We start from the raw sequence: 9,532 nt of genomic DNA, 5'->3' as shown, positions 1-9,532 counted from the left end.
GAGGCTCAGGGCCCGTGGTGATGAGGAGCATTTTAGTCCACGGTCTGCCAGAGGCTCTGACACTTCTGGTCTGTGGGACTTTGTCCAGGATGATAATAATTCCTCCCCGGCTTTCAGATTTCCTTGCCTGTGAGCCGGGGTAGTAATAGTTTCTGAGATGATTGTAATGATTCAGTAACGGGCGCAGCGTGTGCTGGCAGGTAGCTGGTGCTTAAGGAGAAGAAGTCGCAGTCACACTGTCAGCCTCTCACTGTGCGCTCTGTGCTTTGAGAGGTTGTGTGTTTGGTGAAAGTCCCGCCCAAACCCTAGGGACTAGATGAACTGTTGTTCCTTTACTTTCCCTTCCTGTTCCTCTTTCCCTTCTCTGTGTCCCATGTTTAGGTAGCAGATTCCTCTGTTTCAGGGAATAGGGGCATTTCTAGTAAAAGGACAGGCGGAACGCGGAGAGGTGGGGCCCGGAGAGGGTCTGGAGCGTCTGCACAGTGCTGCTTCCCTGCGTTTCTGCATCCGGTCCCGTCAGTGCACGAAGTCAGCCTTCCTCTTCCTTCCTGTGTCATCGGGTCTCTGTTTTAAGGGAAAGCCTTTTTTATGGGTCTTTTTTCACTGACATGTTTCGTTCAGATGCTTGTTGCTTTTCTCCCTGTGCTTCAGCGTTCCGAGGACAGAATTCAGCAATGCAGCCTCCTCTCCGAGCTCCATGAGTTGATCGGCTTCCACTGCAAGTCCGCCTCCTTCAAGCGGGTGGCCCCCGTGAGCGCACGGCCCCCGGCATCCCAGAGCCTGGCGGGAAGGCCTGCTACCGACTCCTTCTGCAGACGCTTCCTGGCTACAGTCTGTCGCTGGATCTGCAGGACTTCAGCAAAGGTGTTTGAATTAAAACATTGCTTCAGTCCCATTAACCATGCCTGGATTGGGCCCTGCTGTCCTGTCTCTCAGGGTGAATTTTGATTCGTGTAGAACAGGGCTCAGCAGACTTTTTCTGTCAAGGGCTTGGGGGTAAATATTTCAGGGTCTGCAAACCTCCTGATCTCTGGTGCAGCTGCTCAGCCCTGCTGTTCAGACGCCAGAGCAGCCGGACAGTCCACACACCCACAGAGCTTTACTCACAGCGGTGGCTCGGGCTGGATTGGGTGTATGAACTGCAGTTTGTCCCCACAGCCTCCTCACTGTTGACACCTGCAGTAGAGCGTGCATTTGTGACAATGGTTGAACTTACACTGACACGTCATCATCACCCAGAGCCCATACTTGACACTAGGATTTACACTTGGTGGTGTGCACTCTGTGGGTTTGGACAGATGTGCAATGACATGTATCCACCATCACAGCATCATACAGAGTAGTCTGTCTTAGTGACCTTAAAATGCTCCGTGCTGCACCTCATTCATTGCTCCTTCCCCTCTAGCCTCTGACAGCCACTGATCTTTTAGTCTCTGTGGTTTTCCCTTTCTCAGAACACCATACAGGTGGAATCAGACAGTTGCAGAACCTTCCCAGATTGGCTTCTTTCACTTAGTAATATGCACTTAAGGTTCCTCCATGTCTTTCCATGCCTTGATAACTCATTTCATTTTAGCACCAAATAATAGTCCATTTTCTGTCTGGACCACAGTTTATCCATTCACCTACTGAAGAAGAGCTTAGTTGCTTCTGAGTTCTGGTGACTATAAATAAAGCTGCTATTAACATCTGTATGCAGATTTGTGTGTGGAAATAAGTTTCCATTTCGTCGAGTAAACACCGAGGAACACAGTTGCCGGATCATATGTTAGGAGTACGTTTAGTTTTGTAAAAAATTGCCAGACTGTCTTCCAAAGTATCTGGGCCATTTTTATTCCCACCAACAATGCATGAGAATTCCTGACGCTCCACATCCTCACCAGCATTTGGTGCTGTCAGTGTTCTGCGTTTTGGCAGTTCTGACAGGTGTGCAGTGGTACCATGCTGTTTCAGTTGACATCCCCTTTATGACACATGCTGTGGAGCATCTTTCCATAGACTTCTTTTGCATCTAGATTTCTTCTTTGATGAGGTGTGTGTTCAGGCATTTTGCTCAGTTTTTAATCAAGTTATTTATCCTTCTTGTTGAGTTTAAAGAAATTTTTGTATATTTTGGATATCAGCCCTTAATCAGTGTGTCCCTGCCCTTCACATGCAACACCGGAGTTGTCCTTTGGGTCTCCGTGGTGTGTCAGCTCTTCAAAGAGTTTCCCTGTCTTCCCTCAGCCTAAATATTGTCCTTGTATTTTTCACTTTCATTGACTCATTTTGTTCTTTTTAAATAGCATTTCCCATAATTTGTAAGTACATTTAAAAAAAGGGCAATGATTGAACACTGCCTCTCCCACCAGGTTGTGTGCCCTGTGAGAGCAGAGGCCCTGTCCCCATTCACCATTTCCCATGACAGCACATGGCACATTTCCATGTAAAAGTGTGTAACGTGGGGCCAAACCTGATGAGCAACTATGACGACATGTGTTGGCTACCATTTATTGAGTAGACTTTGTTTCTGATCTCAATTATTAAATCACATGAATGAAACTTGTTTGTTTTGAAAAATAAAACAACAAAGCACACCTCCATGTGATTGGTACATTCTACTTAGAATTCTGACCCAGGCAGGGATGTTCACCATCATTTTGTGGAGGAGGTTGGGGAGGTAAAGTAAGAGAGTGAGATCAAATAAAGTAAAAATTATAACTATCAGTTGGCTTTATTTTCACTAAGATATAAAAGTTACTTTAAACCTATCTCAGCTGTTGTTCTGTTGTTTTAAACATTTCTCATAGAATTAAATGGAAGCCCACTAAACCTTGAAAGGGAAATTGTGTGCTAAGGTCCTGAAAATAGTTTATGTCTATTTCTTGAAATGCACATTTTCCCTGCTGGTTACATAAAGTCGAGGCGGGAACACAGCCTTTCGCTGTGTGTGTCTGCCAGCTTATCGGGCTGCTCACTGTCATTTTCATTTTCTTGTGTTGCAGTTTATGACGGTTTTCCATGAGATATATTTCTCAGCCTTTTCCTGAATGAAGGATTGAATTTTCCACAGGAAATCTTATGAAAGATAGTGACAAGGCACATGGGTTTCCCAAAAAGGAATAGTTGATGCAATAAACTCTCACTATGGTGAACTTTTTAAATACAAGCCAGTTGAAAATTTTATCACTAGGTCATATGCCACAAATCTGTATTAAAAATAAAAAGATTCAGATTTTATAGAAGAATCGGTTTGAATCAAGTAGAAATTATGATTTGTACACTATTTGTTTTTAGAACTTATACTCAGTCTTATCATAATTGCCTGTGGTAGGAACTGGATCATTGTTTATTTATTTAAAAAAAATCCACTAGGTGCTATTTGCCCCATTCTTGATGCGGCAGGGCTGAGGTTAGTTAAGTTGGGCCATTTAGGATTCTTAGCTAGGTTTTCCGGACATTGATTTCAGCCTCTTTATCTTTTTTACAATTGCTTCTTTTGTGTCGGCCTTTGGTCTTTTGACAACGTGGAAATACTGCACGGATCTGCCTTTCCCTTTTTTCCTGTCTTTGTGGGAAAAGATTTCTGTAAGACAAATTACTAGGATATTAAGGATTTTGTGTGGGGTAAGTTTGGTCAGTTCTAAGGATTTCAATTTATACGTATCAATACTTGGTATTCCGCTAATGACAGTAAAATTATAAACTAACTTAAGTATACATCAGTAAGTATAGTACAGTAAGCCCAACACCCAGATTAAGGAATTCACAAACTTTTCCATATTTCCTTTATTGAGACCTTTGTTCTTTTATTTGTCCTTTGTTGAAGTATTTGACAGCAAATCCAAGAAGACATGTCAGTTTACCCTATGTACTCAAGTAGGCATGTCTGAACAATGAGGGCCTTTTCTTTGATCAGGTTTTTCCATTTGACCCATGTGCTCATTAAGTCCCAGCTGTATCAGGAATCTCACTAGGCATTAGGGATCCTTGGGGCAATGAGACAGTCCTGGCTCCCAAGGAAGTTAAGGGCTGATGGAAGAAACCAACACAGGAGATTGGGTGCCTCAAATAAGGTCCCTGCTGGATGACACCAATTGGAGAAAATTTGTGCACAATACAGTAGGATTCACAGAAGGGACTGTTCAGATTTGTAGGGCAGGCTGTGAGAGAGGCAGTCAGCAGGGCTACAAGAGGAGGAATCATTTGATCAGAATCTGAAATCCTTTCTGCCAACCTTTCTACCAAGCTCCCAGTGCCCATCACACACAATCCTGTGCTGTAACTGTTTTTGATTCCAGTTACCACATCTCCTTCAGGAAGGATTTTAAGGTGGAAAATATTTAAAATCCGTAATTGTTGCCAGAAGGGACATAGAACAAGGAACATAGAAACAACAAAAATGTCCATCAGCACATGACTGGCTAAAGACGAGGTGATACATATATACAATGGAATACTACTCAGCCATAAAAGATGCCATTTGCAGCAACATGGATGGACCTGAAGACTGTCATTCTAAGTGAAGTGGGGTGGAAAGAGAAAGAAAAATGCCACATGACTTCATTTATGGGGAATCTAAAATTAATAGCAATAATAATAAGACCACAAATGAACTAAATTTTATTTTGATTTCTTGAATATATGTAAGCACATCTGACTGTCCTTTGTGATTGGATTACCATATTCTGTTTATTATTCTTTTGTAGATGTCCTTATTCCTCTGGTAACTGTAATTTGAAAAATCTAAAGATCTAATCTGTTCTTAGAAACAGTAATTAGTACATATATGTAAACTAAAAAATGCAGTATACTCTATACATGTATTTACATGCAATATGTGTATGTGAAGTTGAACTGTATTAATTCTACCTACTAAAACTGAAAAAGGAAAAAAATAAGAAATTTATTTAAAAAAACTCCCCTCTTTAGATATTAAAACGTTCATTTCTGAGATTCTGTGAAAGACAACATGGAAGTAGGTTTTTAAGATTTTCTCCTTGCGCCTCAGTGAGCAGTCTGGGCTGCACAGCTTGGCCGCCACAGTCACCCAGGACTTGCCGGCTTGCTCCTCACTTCTTGGGAGGAAGGTTAGCTGCTTCAGGAATATTTATGCTCTTAGAAGTTGCTGAAAACCCCACAGAACTTCTGTTTACATGGAGTGTATCTGTCATTATACCCCATTTTAGAAGTTAGAACAGAAAATTTAAACCCAAGAACTGACAAGCACACGCTGTCCCAGCATGTGGTCAAAGCAGTGCTGCCACGGTGGGGTTGTTTTGGTTCCAGAAAAAATGCACCGTACACTCAAGAATGAGTGTGAACCCACAGATCTCATCTCATCAATGCTATGAAGAGGTGGGACCCAATGCCCCTAAAACAGTGCTGAAGTCTCCAGATGTCTCAGAACACACAGAGCCATGGGATCAAGAATCCAGTGTCTTGTGGATCATCAGCCGTGGGGACCGCGTCCCGGGTCAGGAGAAGCAGAAGTAGGGATAGCAGGCACACAGTCCTATTGACAGCAAAGCTTTAAAGGTTTTGAATTGACTGAAAGTTAGGCAAAGATTTGCATTTAGACTAAAACAATTCCTCTCCTGGAGACGTTAGAAGGATAACACTGATTAATAGAGGATGATTGTAATGGATTAATTATGATACTGATGACATGAGCTGCGAACACTAACCCTGCACTCAGTGTAGACTAAGCCTTTTATGTACACAATTCATTAGGTCTCCACACCCCTGCAAGGTGGCATTAGCACTCATACAACCATGAAACCAGTGACTATAAAACAGTCACAAGCCTTCCTCTCCAGCATGAGGTAGCAAAACCAGCAAGGATTTTCAATGACAAAAGCCAAAATCATATATTTTTGGGAAAGAAAGCAAATGAAACACTGAAGAACAGTAAACCAAAAGAGCAGATGGAATGGAAAATTTTATTGAAGAAAGCAATGATTGATTCAATTAAAACAGGTAATGTCCCTGGTATAATTGAACCATGAATCCAAATTTTTTGGAAAGTGGGTTGTGAAATTACTGTCTCATTTAATATTGGAATTCCTAGTTGGACCAATTTGATATGCATCACTGGTGTGAGGTTAGATATTTAGACAAATAACAACATTCCTATTCTTTAAGTTAACAGGAAACATATCACAGGACTCCAGATTTAGGGAGAGAATGCAAACAACAACAATCATACTCCATCAAGTAAGGACACGTGTCCCTGCATCACCAAAGCAATGAGAATTTGCACACAGAAAACACAGTTCTCCAATTGTGACAAAGACGAGACTGTGATCCATGAATTACAAGAACAAGCAACTGTTTAAATGCCATGGGCAAATTTTTTTATCATCTTGAAAACATCACTGATATTCTAGGTAAGAAAAAGAATTGTTTTACTAACAAATCCAACTGACACAGGGGTTTTTCCAAGTGAGAAGGTGATTCCAAAAAGTGCAGTAAAATGAGTAAAGATGATCTGTGCAGTGACGGAGATGGTCTTAGACTGACCAGCATCACGATTCCCGGTTTTACACTTGCTATCTGCCCGTCACCTCTGACACAAGAACTCAACAAATGATTTTTTCCTTTAGAAAAAAAAGATAAATAAAATCTAACTACAAGATGTGGTATGTAAAGTGGTGATGAAGTTGTCTAACCTTATAATGCAGCCAGTGTAATGTAGCACTCATTCGGGCACTAGAATTTTTAATTCATTATTTCTTTTATACCCTCGTTCTATCCTAAAGGAGTCACTTAAAGTTTTCTACTTTATTCAACATATCTTGTGAGGGTTGTGATATACTCTGGTATGGCAGTTTTCAGAGATTTAAAATCACCTCTGTGGTTGTGGTCTGGAAAGAGAAGGCTCCCTCACAGCTGCGACGGAGAAGGAATCCCCGGAGTCCGCCTCCGGGCAGCTTCCGAACCGCATCTGCTTGCACATGGCACGGGACACCATCAGCAAGTGTAACTCTGACAAGGAGATTTCCCTGGGGCCTGGGAGGTGCTCTAACATTGTGAAGACACTTGTTTCCCAGTTAGGTAAGTCTTGGAAAAATAGTTTATTAGAAGTGACTCCCTTTGTATGTGCCTTTTGTCCTGAGAGGTTACTAATTAGCATAGAATATAAAATACCCCATAATATAAGAATTTAGGTACCACATCTTTCCATCTACCTGTCTATTTGTTTATCATATTTATAGTTAGGTTACATTTTCTATGATGTTCACTTCTGGGCACCAGAAAAGAAAGGTTACAAAATATTTATTATAAATAGGGGGGACTGGGTCTAAGGGTTAAAAACCACTACTGCTAACAATAAAAACCATATAATAATTTTAATCTCAGTTGCATCAGACCTTCCAGAATTACTCCCTCAATTTCACTGTTAAAACAGTAATGGAATCTCTGTTCTTCCAAGACTCGGGCCTGATCGCCACCCATCCAGACATCTGTCTGTGGGTCCCTACTTGTCCTCGATGCCCCCAAACACACCTTACGGGGTGAACTTTCTTCAGTGCCCCTACTGTAGGGGAAACCTGGAAGTCCCAGGCACTGTCCAGGAGTCACATCAACCTGCAAAAATCAAAGTCATGTGACTGAAATGGGACAACCCAGGTTGTGTGATAGGGCTGAAAGCTCACCAAAAACAGGTTTGGGGGCCTAACCCAAGCCCTCTGGCTCCTCACATGAAGAAGGACAGGGAGGCCCAATTAGCCACGAGACTGGGGGGCTTCATTACTCCATGAATAAAGGATTTGTGCCAGTTCCACCTTTAGATAGGGAACCCGAAAACCCAGACTTGGAAGCACCCCATCCCCTTCCCTCTGAACAAATATTCTCTCAAGACACATAGTGAGAGATGGGAGCCCTGGTGAGCTCTGGAATAAGATGCAATATGAAAGACTGCTGGTAACATATGATGCGGAGCTCAGGCAGCCCCCAGGGCCACCAGCCCTTCTGGTACAACTGATGCCCAATCTTCCATCCACAACAATTTCTTCAGGACACTTACACACACATAACCATCACAGAAAAATGATTGCTCAGACATATTTTAAGAGAAATAACATTATGAGAATGCCAAATTCATGACAAGTCAGAGTCAAGACCCCAGAGTATTTACTGAATGAGATTTCACATGTGCTCTGCAGAGAACTTTAAACCCTTAGGACACAGTCATGGAAAAATAGGCATTTTCTTTCTTTCCTCCAAGTTGGCTTTGCTGGAGAACTCCATAGACACAGGAAGACTCTGGATCCCACCTCTACTACTTACACAAAGGGCTCAACACGTGGAGAGGGATCAGCGCTGGTGCGACCGGCTCCAATGTGACCACTCCCGTGCCCAGCTCCCCGAGGAGCAGAGCTCCCACCAAAGGAGCAGAGACCCCCAGGAGCAGAGCTACCCCCACGGACACTGCAGTGCCTACAAGAATCAGGAGTCTGATGAGTGAGACTGGGGCGGGCAAGACAGGAAGCAAGCACCGCTCCCTCAAGCTCTGCAGGTGATCTCTGTGTCATCTTGAATAAATACAGTCAGCATTAAAGATGTTTGACAAGAGGGTAAAAGGTAAGGCCTCCCCAAATCTCCACGCATTCTTTTAGTGGGAGTCCTGTTAGAACACATGGTGACAGACGCTGGCATTACATGCGCACGTTGCCCTCAGGGCTGCAGGGGAGGCCGCGGTGCTGCCTCTGCCCCACCTCCTTCCCTCGTCCCCCAGAACTCACAGGGGCCACTGACACGTTTCTCTGACTTTCTCTCCTTGGTCTTGCTGCTCTTCTAGCTTTTAAGAGCTCATAAACACCTCACCAGAAAATCTTTAACAATGAACCCAAATCAAATGAAATCAACCACAGATACACACTGCCTTCATCATTACTTTTCATTTTAGGACGAAATTCTTGAAGACGACTCCCTGACCTGAAGGGATGGATGGAGGAGAAAAGAAAAGAAGACAAGTATTTTGGCCCAAAAAATATGAGAGGTAACCAGATGGTGGCTAGTTTTCATCGCACCTCTCTGCCCACCCCAATTTCACATGCCCCTCCCAACTCAATTCATCAGAACTCGACTGAAGGAGACGGCTGTGCAAATTTATTGGAAGCCAAAGAAATCGCTCCAGAAACAGTCTCCCAAACCCAGCGAGAACACTGAAAGCTGACCAGTGCCAGGATCTGAGTACTAAAACACACAGACCCAAACTCCACCCCCCTCCCTGGTGGGTGTACTTACAATGGGGGTGTCGCCACACAATTTGTCAGCATCCAACATATAAAAATGAAAGGGACACCAGTTTTCAACATCACAGTCCCTCTGAAACAACTGATAGTCAATTAGCGTTTATCGGCAGCAAAAGTCGATTTTCTCCCCTGCACGTGGAGGTCAACACACAGAAGAGACTGATGATCCCCGCTGCGAGTGTAGCTAAGTGTGTCTAAGCAAACTGGCTCCATCAGCCTCCTGATGAGCAGGGAAGTGTGTGAGCCGCGGGGCTCTGCAGACTAATGTCCAGGCAAGGAGGGCTCTTCCTTGC

General features: G+C 43.3%; 1 long non-coding RNA gene across 1 annotated transcript; it reads left to right on the top strand.

Moving 5' to 3' along the window:
• The first annotated feature begins 6,918 nt into the window (after nt 1-6,918).
• Nucleotides 6,919-9,203, top strand: LOC140688324 (uncharacterized). Its single transcript, XR_012062964.1, has 3 exons — nt 6,919-7,035; nt 8,210-8,565; nt 8,891-9,203. It is a non-coding gene; the product is annotated as an uncharacterized lncRNA (long non-coding RNA).
• The last annotated feature ends 329 nt before the right edge of the window (nt 9,204-9,532 follow it).

Source organism: Vicugna pacos, chromosome 22 (genome assembly GCF_048564905.1).
Source record: "Vicugna pacos chromosome 22, VicPac4, whole genome shotgun sequence".
Taxonomy (NCBI): domain Eukaryota; kingdom Metazoa; phylum Chordata; class Mammalia; order Artiodactyla; family Camelidae; genus Vicugna; species Vicugna pacos.
Note: the sequence above shows the minus strand (reverse complement) of the source record. Positions and strands in the feature narration are given on the sequence as shown.